This window comes from Tursiops truncatus, chromosome 16 (genome assembly GCF_011762595.2).
Source record: "Tursiops truncatus isolate mTurTru1 chromosome 16, mTurTru1.mat.Y, whole genome shotgun sequence".
NCBI classification, from domain to species: Eukaryota; Metazoa; Chordata; class Mammalia; order Artiodactyla; family Delphinidae; genus Tursiops; species Tursiops truncatus.
Window position 1 is genome coordinate 16,713,790 of NC_047049.1, and position 22,519 is coordinate 16,736,308.

At 46.7% G+C, this 22,519-nt stretch overlaps 1 long non-coding RNA gene across 1 annotated transcript in view; it reads right to left on the reverse strand.

Annotated features, from left to right (window-relative positions):
* LOC109550689 (uncharacterized) overlaps window positions 1-19,999 on the reverse strand; it is a 100,909-nt gene extending 80,910 nt beyond the window's left edge. Inside the window, exon 1 of the long non-coding RNA XR_004522523.2 lies at window positions 19,700-19,999. This is a non-coding gene — a long non-coding RNA (uncharacterized lncRNA). The remainder of the gene's footprint in view (window positions 1-19,699) is intronic.
* Between the last annotated feature and the right edge of the window lie 2,520 nt (window positions 20,000-22,519).

Here is a 22,519-nt window from a genome sequence, read left to right on the forward strand (position 1 = left end):
GTATTATAATTATATAATTATATGTATAATTTTATATATAATATATAAACATAATGGAGAGTAACCAAAAACAGGCAGAAACTAGAAGAGAATCAACACTTAAAAAAAGGGAGCAGCAATGAGTACGTTTCCCATTTTTATAGCTCTTCACCTGAAGACAGACAGTACCTGGTAGGACAATTAAAACTTGAATGGAAACCCACAGTCTCACTGGTTTGAGGATCCATAAGACAGAATTCATGATGACCACAGGAGCTAAAGAGGAAAAGGCTCAGAAAGAAGAGAATCAGAAAAAGGGACCTTTAACTCTATAAACTTGTTGACTAAGTCCTTAATTATGCTGCTGTGAGGCAGACTGCACACAGTCCAGCTAAGCCAACAACCACAGGGGATGTAGAATTTGAAGTTTGATTCTGATCAGGTAAAATGCCTGCTAAAGCAGAACTATCTTTATGTTCAGAAGATTATAACTGAATGCAAAGTCTTTAAAATGTATCATTCAAAATGTCCAGGTCGGGGCTTCCCTGGTGGAGCAGTGTTTGAGAGTCCGCCTGCCGATGCAGGGGATACGGGTTCGTGCCCCGGTCTGGGAGGATCCCACATGCCGCGGAGCGGCTGGGCCCAGAAGCCATGGCCGCTGGGCCTGTGCATCCAGAGCCTGTGCTCCGCGACGGGAGAGGCCACGGCAGTGAGAGGCCCGCGTATCGCAAAAAAAAAAAATGTCCAGGTCACTCTCCAAAATTACTAGACATGTGACGAAACATGAAAATGTGACTCATACCCAAAAGAAAAGGCAATCATTGGAGACCTCCTACAAGAGAAACCTAATGTAGAAATTAACACATGAGGATATTAAGGCATCTATTGTAACTATGCCCAAAGGTGCAAAGGAAACTATGCTCATATGAATATGAATAAACAAAAGGAAGAAATCTCAGCAGAGAAATAGAAGCTATAAAAAAGAATCAAAATTCTATAACTGAAAAAAATCTAAAATTTCTTAAAATAGATTTAACAACAGATTGGATATGATAAAAGAATTAGTAAGTGAACTTAAAGTTAGAGCAAAGAAATAATCCAATCATATATGTATAACTGATTCACTTTGCTGTACAACAGAAAGTAGCACAACATTGGGACTTCCTGGTGGCACAGTGGTTAAGAATCTGCTTGCCAATGCAGGGGACACGGATTCGAGCCATGGTCCAGGAAGATCCCACATGCCACAGAGCAACTAAGCGCATGCACCACAGCTACTGAGTCTGCGCTCTAGAGCCCGTAAGCCACAACTACTAAGCCCATGTGCCACAACTACTGAAGCCTGTGTGCCTGGAGCCCGTGGTCCGCAACAAGAGAAGCCACCGCAATGAGAAGCCAGTGCACCACAATGAAGAGTAGCCCCCGCTCTCCACAACTAGAGAAAGCCCGCATGCAGCAACAAAGACCCAATGCAGTCAAAAATAAATAAATAAATAAATATATTTTTTAAAGTAGCACAATATTGTAAATCAACTATACTCTGATAAAATTTTTTTTAAAAAGAAATAATCCAACCAGAAGAACAAAAAGGTGAAAGATTTTTTAAAAAATGAACAGAGCTACAGTGATCTGTGGGAGAATATCAAATATCATGTAATTGAAATCTAAGAAGTTGTGGCTACACAGAGGATTCTGGGAAGATGGTGAAGTAGGAAGCACCAAGAATCTCTCTCCCCATTGATCAACAATTGCACTCAGAGGATCTCAGATTGTGATTTTAAAAAAAAAGAAGAAAAGGAAATCTATTTCTATGCTATTTATAAGAGACACACCAAGACCAAAACAGATTAAAAGTGTTGAAAATGATAGGAGATGTATTTATATGTATATATGTAAAGTTAGTCAGAAGCCATGCAAATAGTTGTCACAGCTGGAACAAGTGCCCCAAATGCCCAGAGACAGGTGAGGCTGAGAGATGAGTGGACCTGAAGTGGACCTGAAAGCTTCTGATAGAAGATCCAATTTCTTTTTTCTATTATGCATATTTGATAATCCTAGAACTATTTATTAAGTCCATCATTTCTTGAGCAATCTTTAATTGTACCTTTGTATGTGAAGTGTCCACATACACATGGGTATGTTTCTGGGCTCTCTCACTTGTCCTTTGGTCAATTTGTCTATTTCCACATCAATACTATCTTAATTATTATGGCTTTATAAGCAGTATTAATATCTGGCAGAGCAAATTATCCAACCTTCTTCTTCTTCAGGCTCGTCTTGGCCTTTTGTTTTTTTTGTATATAAATTCTAGAACAAGCTTGTCAAGTTCCTCGGGGCAGTGGGGTGGGGGGATCCTGTTGGGATTTTTTGTTCTAGTTGTATTGAGCATATAGGTCAACTTGGGAAGAAATGTCATTTGTACAATATTGAGCCAAAGATTATTTATTTAAACTTTCTTTAATATCTCTGAATAATATTTTTTCTCCATAAACTTCTCACTATCCTTTGTTAGATTTTTCCAGTAATATTTATATTTAGATAGATGATAGATACATAGATAGATAATTGATAGACTTTACTGGCATTGTAAATGGTATGTGCATCTGTCAGTGTTCAATTAGGAAAACAGAAATAACTTTTAAGTTCAAACAGAGTGAGATTTAATACAAATATTTCAGTGGTTATAATATTGTTAGAAGGGCTGTAGGACTAAAAGAGAAAGAGGGTGTGACCCAGAGATCAGGACATTGCTTTCACCCCTAGAACCTACAATTCATATTTCAAGAAGCCACTGCACCCACAGAACAAAAATATGAGGAAAGGAAAAATCAGAGCTTTTGGAAATCAAAAGTATGATTGTTGAAGTAAAAATGTCAACAGAAAGACCAGGAGCCAAAAATGAAGAAATATGGCAGAAAGTAAATCAAAAAGAGAATTTTGTCATTGTAAATATGACAGACAAGATAATAGACTTGAATAAAAAGTCTACTTACAACATTAGACTAACAGGAATTCCTAAAAGATAGAGAAAACCAGGCAAAACAGTATCAAAGAAATAATACAGGATAATATTCCAAAGTTGAAGAATATACAAATCTTCAGATTATAAGGAAAATGAATGAGAAAATAAATCACACAGTGGCAAATGAAAAAAAATCAGAACATCAAAAGCAAAGAATGAGGCTGGCAGGGGTCAGGGGGCAGTTACATTTTTAAAAAGGTTGCCTACAAAGGAAGTAAAATTGGACTGGCATCATATTTCTCATCAGCACACTAGACACCAGGAGATGATGGAGAAATATCTTTGAAATTCTTTTAGTCATATATTTTTATACCCAGCCAAACTATCATTGAAGTGTGAGTGGTGGAATAAAAACATTTTCAGACATACAAGGACTTGGAATTTTCACCTCTTACATTTCTTCTTTGAAGTTATTTGAAGTTGTACTCTAACAAAACAAGAGAATAAGCCAAGAAAGAGAAAAATATGGAATCCAGAAAAGAGCAGAACCAACCAAAAAGTGCAACAAATGGAAGTCCTAGGGTAACAGCTATGCCTTGATATTATAGAGCTGTAGGTTTATATTATTAGGCTCATGGAGGATTCAGGAGTGGTAAAGCAGAGAAAAGAATGAGGAAGGAAGAATTTGGAAGATGTTAAGGATGTGATTTTAAAAACAATTCAAGAGAAAGAGAAATGTCATTAGAAATGTTTCAATATGAACACAAAATACACAACAGAAATATACATGGTGAAAAAATATTTTTAAAATTATACTCAATTTCACTAGCAATATTATTAAATTATTAATGTATCAATTTTGGCCAATCAGTTCAATAAAAATTAAACATTGATTACATCTGTGCAAATGAAAATGCAATTAAATGGCTACTCTCATACGTTACTAGTGTCTTTTTGAAAGGCAATTTGGCAATAATTATCAAACATCTAAAAATGAACATTTTTGGCCCAAACAGCCACTTTGGAAATCTAGGATAAGGGAATGTTTGCATGTATGTCGGAAGTATTCACTATAATATGGTTTGTAATAGTAAAAATACAAAATGATAACTGAAGTGTCAATAAATAGGAAGTTGATGAATAGATAAATTATAGCACATCCACACGGGAGTACCACGCAGCCATGTAAAAATATATATGTACAGACGTGAAAAATTCCAAGGACTATTGTTTAATGCAAAACAAACAGCTGAACGACATGGCTATACAAAAATATGTTTATAGAAAACAAGTGTAGATATGTTTGTGTGTACATAGATAGATAGATATACAAATGAAGAGAAATGGTTTCTAGCGGTGGAGCAGGATTGAGAATAAGGGGAAGGTTACTGAGAAATTTAATACATCGCTATATATACTCTGATTAACTGAATCTTTTATAAGATAAAATATTTATGTTTAATTTTAAAATGAATAAGCACCCCCAGATAAAGTCAACGCACACTTATGCTACACACTGAAGAGAAGGGGTCTAAGACAAAGGAGGCAATTGTCCTCCTCTATGATGCAGGTGTCTGCATAGTCTAATACTGAATGCTGAGCACCAAACACGGCTGACAGACATGCACAAATTGAATCAAATCCAGAAGATGATAATCAGGATGGTAAAAGATCTGGAATATCATAATAGCCGAGGATCAACATTTAAATAATGAGAATTGTTAGCCAGGGAAAAAAGAACATGATTTAAAAGGACATAATTTTCTTTTTAAAAATGACAGCTCTCTTGAAATATGAAATTTATCCTGTGTGGAACTGCACCAATGGGTAGAAGTTATAAAAAGAAAATTTTAAGTTCACTAGGAAAAAAAGAACTCCATTTTTTAAAAAATATACAAAGATATAAAAGCAGGATCCATTCTATTATCTAACAAATTGGTACAGTTTTTAAAATGAAAAGAATACCTAGATGATGAGAGTACCTAGAGAGTGGAAACAACCACTCTCATTTATGGCTATCTAACTGTCCTTCAGAAAGACTGTCCCAGTTTTGCTTTTTAAAGTATATAGTACATATCCATAGAATGTTTACACAATGATATAACTTCATTCATTCAGTGAATATGCATTGAGCACCTGCTATGTGCCAGGCATTGTGCTGGGCAGTGGAATACTATATGCTGGGGACGGAACAAGACAGCTGCCACGTCCCTGCCCTTAAGATGCTTGGAGGTCAACCTAGAAGCGTGGGATAGGGAGGCTGGGAGGGGATATGGGGATACATGTATACGTATAGCCGATTCACTTTGTTATACAGCAGAAACTAACACAACATTGTAAAGCAATTATACTCCAATAAAGATGTTTAAAAAAAAAAAAAAAAGATGCTTGGAGGTCAAACATTGCTGATAGCCTGCCCTCGAAGCCACTGAGTCTGCCAACGCAAATTATACCCCTTGCCCAGATATCTTTGTTTTAATAAACAGCATTTTGCATCTTTTAGGGAGCAGGAAAGTAACCCACATGAATTCCTATTTAAAAGATCATTTGATGCGGCCTTTGTCCAGAAGCAGGAACCCTCCAGACAGTGGAGGGCACCCTCCTCTGTCTCCACTTTCACGTTAATGACAGTTGTAAGGATTCCAAAGAATGGATGCGTTTTCAAAGAAAACTACAGGGAGTGTCCCCTGAGCCCAAGCTAAAGCAACTATAACAAAGAAAACCTTCTATTTTCTGGCCCTTGCATCCCCTAAAGCCTCAAGAATGGCCTGAGCCCTCCCCTCTCCACTCACTCCTCCAGATACCTTAAGTCCACAGCCCACCATCTGAGTCCTTTCTCTACACAAACACTCCTATCTGTTCTCCATCATGTAGCATGTTTCCAACCCTTCATCTCAAGTTTGCTTGTTTGATAGTCCTTATCTCAAAGTAGACTTTATGGGTCTTTCCTAAAGTCCCTCTTCAACCTAATGTCCCTTTTAGCCACCCCCACCCTAGATAATAAAGTTTGCTTCCAGTAAGTAAATACATAACCAGTTTTCGTGTTTGATTTTTTTTTTGGCCAAGCAGCAAGGCATGCGGGATCTTAGTTCCCCAACCAGGGATGGAACCCATGCCGCCTGCGTGGAGTCTTAACCACTGGACCGCCAGGGAAGTCCCCATAACCAGTTTTCTTAACCTATGTGGAAAGTGCAATAGTGCCACCATGTTGGAGGGCTGATGCAGATGCATGATGGGAATTGCCCAAAAAGCAAACCCATGGCCCTGGGTATCCCAGAGAAATTGAGAAGGAATCATCGTCAGCTTTGGTCTGGGAGGTTCACATCAGTCGTGTGGGCTATGTGTATGTGTTTCAAGAATGGTGGGAAGGGCGGGGTGCAGTTCAACCAGTGTTAGGGGTGCAGTCTATTGAGTTAAGCACCACTTTCTGGCACTGATCTACTTTGAACATGCGGTACCTTATTTTACGCCTTAGAACAGGAGGAGTTACTCATAAGATAGGAACTGTCATCCTCATTTTATCAATATAACGAGGCACAGAGAGTTTCCGTAAATTGCCCAAGGTCATCTAGCTGTAGAACCTGTATCTGAATGCAGAGATGTCTGACTCCAAAGCCCAAGCCCTTAGCCAGGTTAAGCCAGTTGCTGGTCAACAGAATATGGCCAAGTGGGGATTCCAACCCTCCCCACTACAGCTGTTGCTCCCAGTTCATAGCTCCATTCCCACTGTGCCCACTATGCACCTGTCCTTACTTCTTCCTCACGCACCCCAGCACTCTGCAATCCGTCAATCCGTAGTGGATCCTTAGGCTGGCAAACACTCACCCCATGTTCAATAAAGTGCAATCGGGGCTGGTGCACTTGCTTTTTTAATTATTGGTTAAGAACATGGGTTTGGGGATCAGACAGACCTGGGTTCTATCCCTGAACTTCCCTAAGCCACCCTTCTTTGTCTGGAACACACGCATAGTGTCCTGACCTCTGGGTCTGGTGTGTGGAATACACAACACCTGCGAAGCGCAGTGCCTGGTACCCCGGCCCCTAACGACATTAGTCTTTAAAATCATTATTAGTATTAAAGGCTCACATGAGTGGTTCTTATTGCTGAGGATGGTGACAGCTGTTCAGTGTTCTCGCAGACCAGTCTCAGTGGGCCATTGTCTCTTCAGGCAAGAGCCATGGAACCCGCAGATGCTACACCCATCACTTGACCCATCATTGTAACTCTCTCTGATTGGCCAGGAGTTTGCATTTCTCCAACGTCACAGATCTCTCTCAGCAACTCTCCACTGCTCCATGACGCAGGCAGCACTGTCTCCACGTGGCACACAAGTCCCAGAGAAAGAGAGAAGCAGAAATTTGTCCAAGGATATGGGGTGATTCTGAAAGAGCCAGAAGTGGAATGAACCCACCCTGGTTCCCTTCATCTCACATCCCTTGATAGTGTGTCACGCATATGACGCCCTTCATCAGGGATTCGGGAAGGAAGGCAGCTGCTTCATCCAGGGCTGATGAGACCTTCTCAGTGCAAACAGGACCCTCTGCTGGGTCTCCTCGACAGCCCGGGCATCATCTCAGGGAGCCAGGTATCATCACCACAGGCCAAGTCCATTGCCAGCCTGGCTCTGCCAAGAAGCATGCAGCTCAACTACACTTGACTCTCAAAATAAATACTTTAAGTCAGAACACATGCGTCAGCTTGGCCCGGAGCCATCAGTAGCACCAATAGCGTGGAGAAAGCTTTTGGAGCAGAGGAAACGCAGCAGGAGGCCCCTTGGAAGGGGCCAGGTCAGGCTTCTAGGACCTCCGGAGCACAGTCCCTGGGTGGAAGCGAAGAGTCTGCCCGAGGAGACACATTTCAGGAGAGAGAGGGTCATGGTGCAGATAAAGGACTACAGCCAAGGGCCAAAGAGCCAGTTCTTATCCCAGCTTTGCAGCTCTTGGCAAATCCCTCTGGCCCTGGGACTCAGTTTCCTGTAAAGGATAGTTGTTTGAAGGTTCAAAGAGCCTAGTGAACTAACTGTAAAGGGCTGTCTGGTGGGTGGGGGATAACAGTAGCCTGGGATGTCCTCTGTTGCTATCATCAGGTGAAGAGGAGAATCAAAAGGGGACTGTTCAGGTGGCCAGGGCCTGAGGACTGGGACAGGAGAAGGCCATGGACAGAATCAGGACCTCTTCCTTCCTCATTTCCAGAGGGCTCCTGAACATAAGCTTCCAATTTCTCCATCTGCTTTCCATTCTCCCTTCTTCCTTCCTTCCCTCCATCTCTCTCTTTCTTCCTTCTTTCCTTCTTTGTGCTGCATGGATCCAATCATTGACAATTCCTCTCCATTCCTGAAACAAACTGTGCTTTCTCTATCTCATCGCAGGACCTTTACACCAGCTGTGCCCTGCTTGTCCTTCAGGCCTCAACCTAGATACCGCCTTCTCTGGGCTGGGAGAGGGGCCCCTCTACTGGGTTCTTCTAATGTCCTGTGTCCATGATTGTCTCTCCTCAGGCTCTGAGCTTGCAGATCAGGGACCACTTCTTATCCATCAGCCTCCCTTCAAGCAGGGCCTTGGAAGATGTGCACTGAGTGAATGAATAAGTATTTCTCAGGGACAAAGTGGAAGGATGGGGCCCAGTCCTCCATCCACGAGTCCAGTGCTCATTCATTCACTCATTCCTCCCTTCACTTATTCATTCATGCAACAAATACTTGTTGAACATCTTCAAAAGCCAAGTACACGGTCAAGTGCTGGACATACAGTGGGGAAAAAGACAAAGTCCTCTGTTCTCAGGGAGTTTGCATTCTAGATAGAAAGGACAGGAAATAACAGACAATGAGAATAATATTTTGAGAAGGATGAGTCCTACACAGAAAATTAAAATAGGCTAAGGGGATAGAGCTTGACCTAGTAGATATTTTAGATTGGATAAATGGGGAAGACCTTTCGAGAGATGGGACTGAAAGAAAACAGTAAGCAAACAAAAAAAGAGCCCCTTGGGAGTGTCAGTAGGAAGAATATTCCAGGAGAAGGACAGCTTAAATGGGAGGTGAGAACAGAAGGAAGGTCAGTGGGATGGAATGCAATGGGTGAAGAGGAGTGTGCTTGAGATAAGGCTGGGAAAGCAGGGAGGGGCTAGCCTGTGTGGCGCCTTGTGGATCGTGAAAAGGAGGTTCTATTTTAGTCACGTGGAATGGGGTTCATTAGAGAGTTTTAAGCTGGGAGTGATGTGATATAATTCATGTTGTTCAAAGACTAGCCTGACCACCATGTAAAAATGGTTGGAAGGGCAGACAGGAGCAGAGGTGGAGAGACCAGATAGGAGGCTAGTGTGCCAGCCCCTGCCAGAGTAATGCTGGCTTGTGCTAAGATGGGCATGGTGACAATGGAGAGGAGTGGCTGGATCCATGCTGCAAAGTAGAATTGATTGGACTTTCTCATGTTTAGAAAGTGGAATTGATAGTAAGTACGCATGGAATGGATATAGGGGTGGGATGAAAGAATGGGGACTCAAGGAAACTGGGTGGATGGGAGTGTCCTGTACTCTGAGGGGGAGAGGAGACTGCAGGAGAAGGAGGCTTAGGATAGGTGGCCACGACTGCTTAGGCCCTGTTCATTTTTAGACGCCATTTAGATATCTAAAGGAAAGTGTCACTTAGCCGTTGACCACACAAGACAAAAGTTCTGGGGAAAGATCAGGGTTGGAGATTTGGGGATCATCTGCTTTAGGTGACATTTAACATTATGGCTCTGGATAAGGTTACTTGAAGAGAGAGAGTGTTCAGGGAAAGGATGGAGCCTGGGCCTGAGCTCTGGGCACTCCAGCATTGGAGGTCCACAGAAGAGAAGAGCCAGCCAGCAAAGAGACCAAGAAGAGACAGCCAGAGAGGCAGGAGGAAAACCAAGGCAGTGTGCAGCCCAGATGCCAAAGAAACGGAGATTCAAGTTGTCTTTCTTTTGTAATCCTGCTTCCCGGCCACCCCCAATCTTCTTAATCCGCCCTGTGCCCTCCTATAAAGGTACCGACCCGCCCCTCGACCCTCCCGTTCTCAGTGGTGCCACACCCCCCCCCATGGACCAGTGCTCCTGTGCCGTCTCGCCCGGCCTCCTTTGGCATCCTGGCACTAAATGACTAAATGACGTGGCCCTCGACAGGTCCTTGCCCCTCCCCGGTTCCCCGTTCCCGTCGGCTGGAGATGGTGATGCCTTGCTGACAGCCTCCCCAAGACAACATGACTTCAGGCTCCGCCTCTGAGTGCCCACGCCAGGCTCTCCAAGTCTGGGCTTTACTTTGGCGCGGCTCCGAGCTCTCTTCTCGGTGGCCTTTCCCCACAGATCATAGGGCCGCGGTCTCTGGAGACAGTCCCAGGCATCCAGGGGGCCTGCTAAAAGCATCACTCACAGGTGGGGCACGTCCAAGGGCCACGAAACAGCACTGGGAAAGAAGCCTAGAGGAGTGTCAGGGGAACATAACCCGGCCTTGGGCCCAGAGCTGCCATGTGGGTTGCCCATGACATGTCCAGCCACGGGGGTGCTCTGCTCACCAAAGGAGGGCACCCCCAGGGCTCCATTTGCATTTGCCCAGAGGGACGGATTTTTTCTCATTCGCACAAAAGCACCCTATGAGCAGTGCCACGTGACCCCAACTTGGACGTGTCACCTGTACTCCTTGTTCCTGACACTCCGACTTCTCGGAGCTCGCCTGGTTTCTTTAGGCCCACAGACTGAGGTCTATAGGCCTGTCTCCACTATCTTTAAGCCTACCATTTGCACTATAGGCCTGTCTCCACTATCTTTAAGCCTACCATTTGCACTATTCAGGCACGTTGCCCAGTGCCTGGCTGGCCTCCTGATGTTTGGGGGCCACCCCACATTTCTTTAGGTTTGCTGTCTGAGGTAAGCCTGTTGTGTCATATCTCTGGGCCCGCGGCCAGGCTGCCCAGAGCCCTGGGGCTCCTGCTGAATATCTCGGCTACCCGGCACATGAGCGCTGCTCTGAGGGGCTGCTGTCAGGAAGGGGAATGAATGACCCCATCGCTGGCCTCCAAGGGTGACCACTGTGATTAGGCCAAGGGCTCAGCTGGGCTTTGAAAGGAGCGTTTGTGTGGTTTGTTTCCCTGTAAGATACCTCCAAGGCCAAATCCCCCAGAGACTGATTCGTGTACCCGGTTTGCTTTTTTTTTTTTTTTGGTAATCCATGCTCAACAGGGATGCCTCCAGCCGGGGACTCAGTGCTGGCAGGACAAGCAGACAGAAATGGCCAGCAGCAGGGGTGGAAGCGGGCCAAGAAAAACCCCCAGGCCTCAGGTGGTGGCAGGAGGGCTGTTCAGATGCCCTGCCCACCAGAGCCTGGCCTCTGAGCTCCCGGGGACCCGCCTGGCCTAGTGCCAGCAGCTGCTGCCTGGTCCCTGCAGAGAACCAGGGAGACAAAACAGAGCCCGGTTTTAAGAGAGACACAAAGTGGTCTCTTCACAGAACCCTGCAGCAATCTAGACCGATACAGACTGACGCTCTCACACAGGGAGGGGGCCTCGAGAAGCGTAATGTACAATATGCATCACGTGCAAGAATGCTGTGCTGGGGCTTCCCTGCTGGCGCAGTGGTTAGGAACCCGCCTGCCAATGCAGGGGACAAGGGTTCAAGCCCTGGTCCGGGAGGATCCCACGTGCCGCGGAGCAACTAAGCCCGTGCGCCACAACTACTGAGCCTGCGCTCTAGAGCCCGCGAGCCACAACTCCTGAAGCCCGGATGCCTAGAGCCCGTGCTCCGCAACAAAGAGAAGCCACCACAATGGCTCGCGCACCACACCGAGGAGTGGCCCCTGCTCGCCACAACTAGAGAAAGCCCACGCGCAGCAACGAAGACCCAATGCAGCCCAAAATTAATTAATTAATTTTTAAAAATTAAAAAATAAAAAAAGAATGTTGCACTTGGACAGAATAATAAATAAACTCTCACTCAGCAGCCCACCCCCCTTACCTGCCAGGCACTGTGCTAAGTGCTTTACACGGGCCGTGTCAAATAACGTGCACAAGAATACCATGAAGGCCCCCGTGGTCTCCATCTTACAGATTACAAACCAAGGTTCACACACCTATTCGAATGGCTAACGTTTAAAAAACTAGTGATATCAAGCCCCGGTGAGGATGCAGAACTGCGACCCTCATACGTCACTGGTGGGAAGGCAAAGTGGTACAGCCACTGTGGAAAACAACTTGGTGGTTTCCTATAAAGTTAAACATACACAAACCATATGACCCAGCAAACCGACTCCTAGCTATTTATCCAAGTGAAACGAAATCTGTATGTAAATGTTTATAGCGGCTTTATTCGCAATCACCAAAACTGGAAGCAACCCAAGCGTCCTTCAACAGAGGAATGGATAAAATAAACTAGTTCTTCAATACCACAGAATATTACTCAGCAATAAAAAGAAACACACTGCTAATACAGGGAAAATATGGTTGAATCTCAAAGGCATTATTCTAAGTGAAAGAAAACTGGAATCAAATGGTTACATACTGCATGACTCCATTTATATGACGTTCTCACAAAGGAAAAACTATAGGGACAAAAAACAGATCAGTGGCTGCCAGGGGTTGGGGGTGGGTGGAGGGGATTGAATATAAAGGGGCTTGGGTGAATTTCTGGAGGGTTTTGAAAATGTTCTCTATATACCTTGATTGTGGTGGTGGATCCACCGTTGTGTACGTCTGTCAATACCAGCAGAACCGCACGCTCAAAAGGGTATTACTAGATGCAAATTAAACCTTGATTTTTTTTTTAATGGAAAAAATCAGAAGCTCAAGGAGATCAAGTAACTTGCCCAAAGGCAACCAGCCAGGAAGTACCACAGTCGAGATTCAATACCAGCTTTTTCACCACTAAGCTGGAGACCATCCGGTCCAAGCCTCTTTCATTATGAGACCTGGATGCTCCAGGATATTTAGAGAACAGTAGGTTCCGGGGAGACAGCTTTTTTAAAAAAAAATTAACTGAAGGGTAATCTACAAATCATTTTTTTCAACCCCTCGCTACAAATGTTTTTCAGTTATCTGAAAATATTATCACATCTTAGTACGCAGGTCACTAACTCTGTTATGCTTGACAATTGTGCAGAGCTGCATAGTTGGAGGACCTGGTCATCTTCCTTTCTCTGTCACTATTTGCTGTGTCAGCTTGGGTATGTCATTCACTCCTTCCACACCCCAGTTTCCTTATCCGTGAGAAGTGGACAATTTCACACACCTCTAGATGAAAATGGGGAGATTAAAAGAGAATCACAGAACCTAGAGTTTTAGATCTTCATGATCTAATTCAACTGCTTTCTTTTATCTCGGGGGATTGATTCATTCCGCCAGTGATGAGAATAATTGTCAACACTTACTGAGTACTTAACGATGTGCTACACAATTTACAGACATCTAATCTCGCTCCCAAGCCTTGAGGTGGTACTATCTCATTAATACAACAGGAAAATAAGACACCAAGAAATGAAGTCATTTACCAGGATCCCACAGTAGAGCCAGGATTGAACCCAGGTACCCCCCATCTCAACTTTCCACTGCCACCTGGAGAGTAAGAAGCGCTAGCTGCACCTCTCGTCCACTGTGCAAGTACCAACCTCTGTGGGGCTTTCCCCAAAGGGACTTTGGATACCCCAAAGGATTCTTCTCCAATGTGGAAGAGCCAGCTAAGACGCAGAGGTCCTCTGTCCTCCTGTTGGACACCTGACCTGTCCCCCATTCCACCAAGCAAGGGTGCCGGAGGACAGCGGAGGGTGGCAGAGGGTCATTTGGCCCTGGGCAGGAGTTAAGACGGGGAGGAAGAGAGAAGCCACTTTTGTGGGAGAATGAACAAGTGCCGAGCTCTAACTCAATCCAGGAGGTTTCGTTCGGGCTCATTGTTCCTCATTATCAGAGCTAACTATGTTCAGGCGAAGGGCAAACATGTTCCTAAATTTATGTCTCTGTGTGCGACCACGACAATGCGTGTTTTGTGTGCTTCTCCCTGAAAAACTCCTCTTGTGACACGGGCGACCCAGCTTGGACTTGGTCTTTCATGTGCGTTACCCGCTCCGACGGGCCCCCACTGGCAGATTTTTCTTAAAGTCTTAAATGAGGGGCTAACCTTCTCTTCTCGGCTTTCTCTTCTCTGCTACCTATAATCTTGATTTGACTCACACAAAAGCTGCTCGGTGGGAGACCCACTCAAGAAGCCTTTGACGGGGAACAATGCACGGGCACCTCTACAGAGGCCGGCCCGCCGCGTCGAGAGAGGGTAAAGGGATTAAAGTTTAAAGATGTCATGTATGTTAACCGACCCGTATTGGTTTTATGTATTTTGTCAAAGAGACAGCAGTGAAGCTGGGCCTGGGAGGGCGAAGGGGGTGCAGGGGAGGGACAGGTGGCTCCCAGGAACTTTGGCCAAAGGCCTCAGCGGAGATAACGAGCCCCAGACGCTGCAGTGTTTGAAAGGTAATCATAACAATAATAAGGAAGAAAGGGCTGAGAGGAGATTGTCGCGGGATTGTTGTGTGTGTCAGCTTTGTCCTTCCACAATGGCCCGGGGCCAGGAGCCAGGCAGGCGTTGGGGCAGCAGAGGGGCTCCTGCTGAAAGCGGATGCTCTTTCAGCCCGATGCCTTTCTTCCCAGATAATGCTCTGGTGGGCGCCCCTGGAGCAGCTGGAGCCCAGGGGAGCCCTGGGCGAGGCGGGGCAGCCCTCTGAAAGGAACGGCTCCCCGCCGCCCAGATCTCCAGCCAGGTCCAGCACAGGGCCTGGGAGCAAAGGGGTCCCAAGCCTGCAGGGGGCCTCGGCCCTGACCTGGCTTCTTGTTCTGAGGGGGAGGTGTACCCACAGCGCCCCGCTGCCCTGACAGTAAGTCAGGAGAATAGGTCTGGCCTCTGGAATTTCTCTTCAACATCCCTGAAGGAAACCAGAATTCCCCACACTGGTTTCTTTGGACTTCCGAGCACTTTTCCTTTCACAGGAACGTCCCTTTGTGAGAGTTGGTAGAATTTTCTCAAGTATCGACTAGGCTGGAAATTGGGTACCTTTGAATCCTCTTTCTGAAGCAGTCCAGGCTCAGACAGGACAAACCCAGCTTCCTTGGAGGCGATGGTGCGTGACAAAGGATACTTTCGTAAGTTGGCAACTTCCCATCTTGCTCAGAACTCTAAGGGCTGACAACAGGGCATCCATCCTGGCCGGGCCTGCAGTGTGGGTGCTTCAGAGACCAGCCAGGGGAAGGCTTCAGAGCTGGTCTGAAGAACTTTCCAAGGGCTTCTATTGGCCTTGGGGTGGCGGCAGTAGTATGCTGGACCCAGCACACACTGGCTTGGGAGACCTGATTTCCAGTAATTTTGCAAGCCAGCTTTTTTTTTTTTTTTTTTTCCGCTTAAACAACACAGATGTATTTTTTTCCACAGCTCTGGAGGCTGGAAGTCCAAGGTCAGGATGTCAGAAGGATTGGTTTCTCCTGAGGCTTCTCTTCTTAGCTTGTACACTTCACGTTTGTCCCTCTGTGTGCCAAGAGCCAGTTTTTTAAAATTAAGTTGTATAAACTTAGAACCAGACAAATTATATTAACAGCAAAGGTGGTAAACACTCAAAGCATCACTTATTTTACCATTATCTATGCCCTTGTGGTGATGTGTATCTACTGTAGCTGTGTTATGGGAATATTGTATAATGGTATGCTTCTGGCCATCTGTTTCTAACTCCATATGTAATGGTGTCACGTGGATCGATTAAAATTGGCCATGGTAGAGTAATTACACCATAGAAATTGGCAAATGCTACAAATCAGGGCTTTCCCCCCCTGAAGCATTACTTAAACATTTACCAGTACACTGGTTGCAGGGTGGTCTGGCCCAGCCCCTCGGTCACTAGACCCAGTCACTTTCCCTCTGAAACAAGTGGGAGAAGAGATGGAATGGTGCGTGGCTTTGAAGACAAACTGTATGAAAGCATGAGTGCTTCTGAGTTTCTTGACCCCATATTCACGCATTCATCCATCCATCCCCTCTTTTCTGTTTCTCACTCAAAAAAAATATATTGCATTAGGAAAATAAATCATTTTCAATTCCAAGACCTTTTATGAACAATCTTTTCCAATGTCTGCCTTTAATCAGGATAATTCAAGGCCAAAAAGTGGACCCTCATGCTGGGCTCAGGATTGGGGGTCAGAGGGCCAAGTTCCAGGCTCTGGTGACGTCACCTTCCCTTGAGCCCACCTGTGCCCTCACAAGGGCCCTTTCTCTGGGCCTCAGCTGAGAAGCTGAAGCTGTCAGCCCTCCTGTGGGGTGTCTGCACTTGAACAGGGGACTGGGGAGACTGAAAGGTCCTCAGGGCCACACTGAACGATTCCATGGGGTGTCTCAGGCCTTGGGAGCAAATCTGAGTCTGGTGGCCTTCCAAAAACACACCATGCAGGCCACTGTCTTCTTCCTCCTAGATGACTGCACCTGGTCGGGGCTCTTCTCTCTCCTGCCCCATGGAACACAGGGCAACAGGAGCAGTAATAATAGCCCGTGTTCATGGAACAGACCCCAAGTGTCAAACGTCGACCCAAGCACTTCTCATCTGAGCCTCCCGGAGGTAGGCAGTGTCTTAGTTCCACATTATGGCTGAGGAAACAAGGCTTGGAGAAGTTCCTTAACTTGGCCAACATGCCCAGCCAGGAAACCACACCGCCAGGGCTTCACACCCAGCCAGGCTGACTCCAGGGTCCTCCCTCTTAACCGCTCTGCTCATCTGGTTCCCAGGAAGTATCCTTTTTGACCCAAAGGACACAAACCCAGCTGGCTCCCCACCACCCAGGTCTGGTCGATGGAAAACAGGAAAGTGGCAGGAGAGGAGGGGAGGGGATGAGGACAAAGAGGCCCGAAATGGGGTGAAAACCGAAGTGTGCAGGGGACACGGCTGCTGCCCGTCTGCCTCTCTCTGGGCATGCCCTCGGCCCTCGAGGCCTAGGAGTCTACAGGGGTACACACTCCCCGCAGGGCGAGGCCCGCTCAGGCCAGTTCTACAACGTCCCTCCTCCCCAACACACTGGGCCCAACGCTCACGTGGAATTGTTTCAGGTCTTAAGGGGCAGCAGCAGGAGCCTGAGACCCTGGGCGCTGGACATGCACATCTCTCTCCCCCTGCCCACGGCCCCTAAACAGGAGAGCATCACAGGCAGGTCCCCAACAACAGTGGGGATATACCACAGTCTTTATTTTTCTCAACAGCCTCACCATCTACAAGGCACTTTCCAAGTCAATTTCTGACTTTTTTTTTTTTTTTTTTTGCAGTACGCGGGCCTCTCACTGCTGTGGCCTCTCCCGTTGCGGAGCACAGGCTCCGGATGCGCAGGCCCAGCGGCCATGGCTCACGGGCCCAGCCACTCCGCGGCATGTGGGATCTTCCCAGACCGGGGCACGAAGCCGTGTCCCCTGCATCGGCAGGCGGACTCTCAACCACTGCGCCCCCAGGGTCTTTCTTATTTGCTCCTCATGACCCTGTGAGGCCAGCCCGTTTAACGAGGATACCTTTCGCGGAAGGAGAAGTTAACACAAATGCATCTGGGGTTGGGCCTGGGCCACTCGGCCCAGCTGGTCTGAAGCACGGCCTCTGGACTCGCAGTCCAGTGCTCATTTTACTGCAGCATCCGCATGCACTACCCTCCCCCCAGTCCCTTGCAGGAGGCCTAGTTTCTTAGAAGCAGATGAAATCAATTGGTCCCTGGAAATGTGTCAAGGGCTGAGACCAGAAGACAAGTGCTAGGAGGAAAGAAATACTTGAGATTCCTGTTAAGGAACAAAGTTGGGTTTGACCTGAATAACACAAGAGAAAAAGGAGGAAATAATAATGTCAGACATTACATAATCCGTGGAGACACAGATTGAAGCTGGAGCTGGAAGGAACACAGCGGGGGAGATTTCAAAGGGGTCACCTTTCCCCACGGAAAGGATGAGGGGGTGGGCAGGGTCACTGACATACACTGAGCTGCTGCCATCTACTAGGCAGTGGCAGTAGATCCTTGCCATGGCAATCCTGTGGCCTAAGGATTATTACCTCCAGTCTACAGATGGGGAAACTGAGATAATGAGGGTGATTTCATCTTCCCAAAGCAGCACTGAGATGCCCAAGGGCTCTTCCTCAAATGGGGAGCGGGCTGAGGGATTCAGTATGGTGTTTAAAGGCAAAGACTTTGATAGCCAAAAAGTGGAAACAACCCCGAAGCCTATTAACTGGTGAATGGATAAACAAAATGCAGCAAGTCCATACAATGAAATACTACACACGATCAAGAGGAAAGCACAAGGACGGACCTCAACAACATTATGCTGGGACTTTCCTGGTGGTCCAGCGGTTAAGACTCCACGCTTCCAATGCAGGGGATGCGGGTTTGATCCCTGGTCAGGGAACTAAGATTCCACATGCCATGTGGCACGACCAAAAAACAAACAAACAAATAAAAAAACCCTAATATTACGCTAAATCTTACATTCTCCGCCGGAGGATATAAGCCCTAAAATAAAAGGGAGAAAGTTGGGGGCAAAAAATTCTTAGCTATTACAATAGCTTGTGGCTTTCCAAAGTTCAACCCTACCTGACAAAATCCTTAGTACTTGATTTCTGTCTTCAGGGAGAATTTTAATTAAATATAATTTTTCCCCTTGGGGAAGGTATGGATGCTAATGAAAGAAAGGTTGAGAAGCACTGTGCTAAATAAGAGAAGCCAGACACAAAAGACTATATAATGTATGACTGACTCCATGTATAGGAAATGTGAAGAAAAAGCAACTCTACACAGAGAGAAAGTAGATGAGCAGTTGCCCGGGGCTGGGCGTGGGAACAGGGTGTGACTGCAAATGAGCAAGCGGGACCTTTCTGGGGTGATGAGAACGTTCTAAAATTGAATTGTGGTGAAGGTTGCACAACTCTGTAAATTTCCTCAAAGTCATTGAGTTGTACACTTAAAACAAGTGAGTTTTCTGGTATTTAAATTATACTTCAATAAAGCTATTAAAAAAAAAAAAAAAAAAAAAGGAAGAACACAGGCTCAGGGATCTGCCTGAGAGGCCTGGCTCCAGATCTGGTTCCCTCACTTGCATGGCCCCGGGCAGGTCCCTCTGGGCCTCAGTGTGCTCATCTGTGAAATGGAGCTGCTAAGAGAGCTTTGGGAGGCTGTGGGGATGCAAAGAGTCAGGCACCTTTCAGGCCTCAGATGACACAGCACCTCCCTGAGGGGCCCTCCTAAATGCCTGGAGGCTCTTCCCCAGCATGTCACCGGGTTTATTTCCCTTCGGCACTTACTGAAATCTCAAGGGGCCCTTTTGTTTACTTGGTTATTGTGTGTCTCCCCACCCTCCCCTGGAATGTTAGCTCTGGGTGGGCAGGGACCTCATCTACACCATCCCTGTTAGAAGGACACCCCGCACTGGCACAAAGCAGAGACGTAAAAATGTTAGCTATGGTTATTATTACTGGTAGAATGCCAGAGCTAAGTTTGTTCATCCAGAGTCACAAATTTCTGGCGCTGTCTTTCCTTCACAGACTTCTATGTCAGGTGTGTGGAGCAGGGAAAATTCTAGAAAAAAAAATTGCTTTAATGACATTGCTTCATTGGCCCTGCCTGCCTGCTGTAGCGATTCTTATCCTGAGGGCCACCGGGGCTCATTAACTACTGAAAACATATGCAGCCTGTTGTTTGTAATCAAGCGTATACATTTGTGCACGTGTGGGGGGGGGTGGGGGCAGTGATGGGCATTCGCACTCACCAGAATTTACAAAGGGTTCACGATGGAAATAAAGCCGTGATTCTCTGGTGCTCCGGGTAAAATGAAGATGAAGACTCCTAAGTATGGAGGCCGTGCCCCCTTCTCTGTCTCCCTCTGTCTCTCTCTCTGGATTTCAAGTACTACACACACTCACACCATCCAAGCTCCAACCCTAATGGACAACTGGCGTCTAGGCAGTGATGAGGAATCTTCTCGAAGCTGAAAATAGACCAGCTGAGATAGGAGCCCGGCGAGATGGGAAACAGGAAGACTGGAGACCTCAGGGCTCACACAACATCTGTTCCTGGAATAGCAAATTGTGAAATTAGAACCTGGGCTGGGCACACATAAAGAAAGCCGCAAAGAGAGAAAAGGAGACCAAACCTCGCTTTGCTTCCGGCAGCCGGCGACGTCATCCACCTGGAGCTCATGCGCAGGCGCAGGGCACAGAGACGGGGGCGGGGCCGGCCTGGGGCACCTGCCCCCTGGGCTCTGTAGGTTGCAGGCTGAGGCTGTGTGATCAACAGGCTTCTATGGGTGGTTTTCCAGGGAGGGAGGGAGGGGTGTGTGTGTGTGTGTGTGTGTGTGTGTGTGTGTGTGTGTGTGTGTGTGTGTGTGTGTGTGTGTGTGTGTGTGTGTGTGTGTGTGTGTGTGTGTGTGTGTGTGTGTGTGTGTGTGTGTGTGTGTGTGTGTGTGTGTGTGTGTGTGTGTGGTGGTGGGATTGCACTAGAGAGAGCAGAGAGAAAAATTAGTTCTCTACCATGAACGGAACATACCTCACCATCCACTCTTTTTTTTTAACATCTTTATTGGAGTATAATTGCTTTACAATGGTGTGTTAGTTTCTGCTGTATAACAAAGTGAATCAGTTATACATATACATATGTTCCCATACCTCTTCCCTCTTGCGTCTCCCTCCCTCCCCCCCACCATCCACTCTTAAAACAGAGTGTCAGACAGCCAGGGGTCCAGGAAACCAGCTCCTATTCTCTGAATATTATGGCCCTTAAAGAATAAAAACAAGAAGGGAGAGGCCGGGGGAACGGGCTCATTACACCTACCAAGCGACAAATCACTTGGAAAACATAAATACGTTTTCAAGGACACTCCTCCACTAACGAAGCTAAAGTGTTTTTCTTTTAAACCCCAGCAAGAAAATCCAAGGGATGAAACAAACTTCGCTTATTTTAGTTTCTACTCAATTACCTGTTAATGGAAAAACTCTGGCACCAAGTGTAATGAGGCAGGCATGAGCTCACTGGCGCGGGGGTCTGCACTGTCAGGAAGGCTGCAACAAGCCTAGCATTTATCTGCCTCTCTGTAACCCTTTTCAAACTCGCTGTCAGGGAGCCCACGCCGAGCGGGCAGAAGAGGAAGGGCTTGGAACCTGCTGCTGGCCTCCGAGGCCCTCTGGGAAAAAGAAAATTGTTGTTGGCAAGTCTGCCTGGCTCCAGAAATTGATCCAGTGCCCCCCACTTGTCCGAGCAGCAGCAGACAGAGCTAAGAATTTTGTTATAATTAAATAGAGTGCTGATTGGTTGCTAGAGGTGGTCTTGAAACTGGTGTTTAAAAGCAGAGGAGAACAAGGGTTACTATTCATAGGAAAAGCCCAGAGTCTTAAAAATCCATCTGTTTCATTCCCAAATTTAGGCCAAAAAAATGCTCACTTGCTGTCTTTAAAAATACCACCTGCTTTGCAATGTTGTATAATGTGCCATTATATAAGGTGGAGGTGGGGCCGAGGGGACGGCTGGGCAGCAGGATGCGGCGTGGTGGCCCAGCCCGTTCCTGGGGAGAACAGAGGCTGTCTGCAGAGGCCAGGCTCTCTGCCCCCATGTCCGAGCCCTTCTCCTCAGATGCCCAACAACCAGCCTTGAGGCACCTGAGAGACTTCCCAGTATCACCTCAGTGAGTTGCACTCAGGAACCCTCAAATGCTGGGCCCTGGTAACTACAGACATCCATCCAGCACCCACCTGGCCTCCAGGATCGACCATCGGGGGGCTGCACTCAGGGTCCGATTGCACTCACCTCACTGCTCGCCACAGCTGATGGTACAAGGTGAGGTCACAGCTCCTGGAACCAAGAGAAAGAGAACATCCAGGTCCTCAGCCCTGGAGTCAGGGCCACTTAGTACCTTCCCACGACACACCACCCTAACCCTAGGGCATGGCAGCCACAGGACATAGGGTTCCCCATGGGGTAGCCCCGTTTCTCCCAAGTGGACAGATGTCCCAGTCCAGCTGAGTCCTAACAGCTTTTCCAAAACCTCAGAGAAATGTCAGGACTCAGTTTCTCTTTAATATTCTCATTTGCAGGGTAATTGAAGAGAACTGGCTAATTTTAACTCCAGCTCTGCCCCTTGTCGGCTGACTGATGCTGAATGTGTTGCTTAGCTCCTTCTTATGACAATGGAAATAGGAAGACTCCATCATAGTATTTGGGTGAAGAACAAATAAAATAATGCGTGCCGTGGGAGATGCCCGGGAGCCCAGTGTGGTGCCCGGCATGTCAGAGGCGTCTGCTAACGGTGGCTTCTGTATTCCTGTGAGCTGCACACTCCAGTCCTCCATCGCACTGGAGTCCTCAAACTTGGACACCGACCCGAGATTGGGAACAAGTCGTGGAGCTGGCAGTAGGATGCAAATTCCCCATCCTCAAAGCCAGTCAGTAGAGGATTCAAAGCTGGGGTAGTTTACTGGAAAGATGCCTGGTCTAGAGTGCAAGGAATCATGGCGTCTAGCCTAGAACCTGCCAGGACCCAGCTGTGCGGCTTCCAACAAGACATGCTTGGGTCCCCTTCTCTGGGCTACAGTTTCCT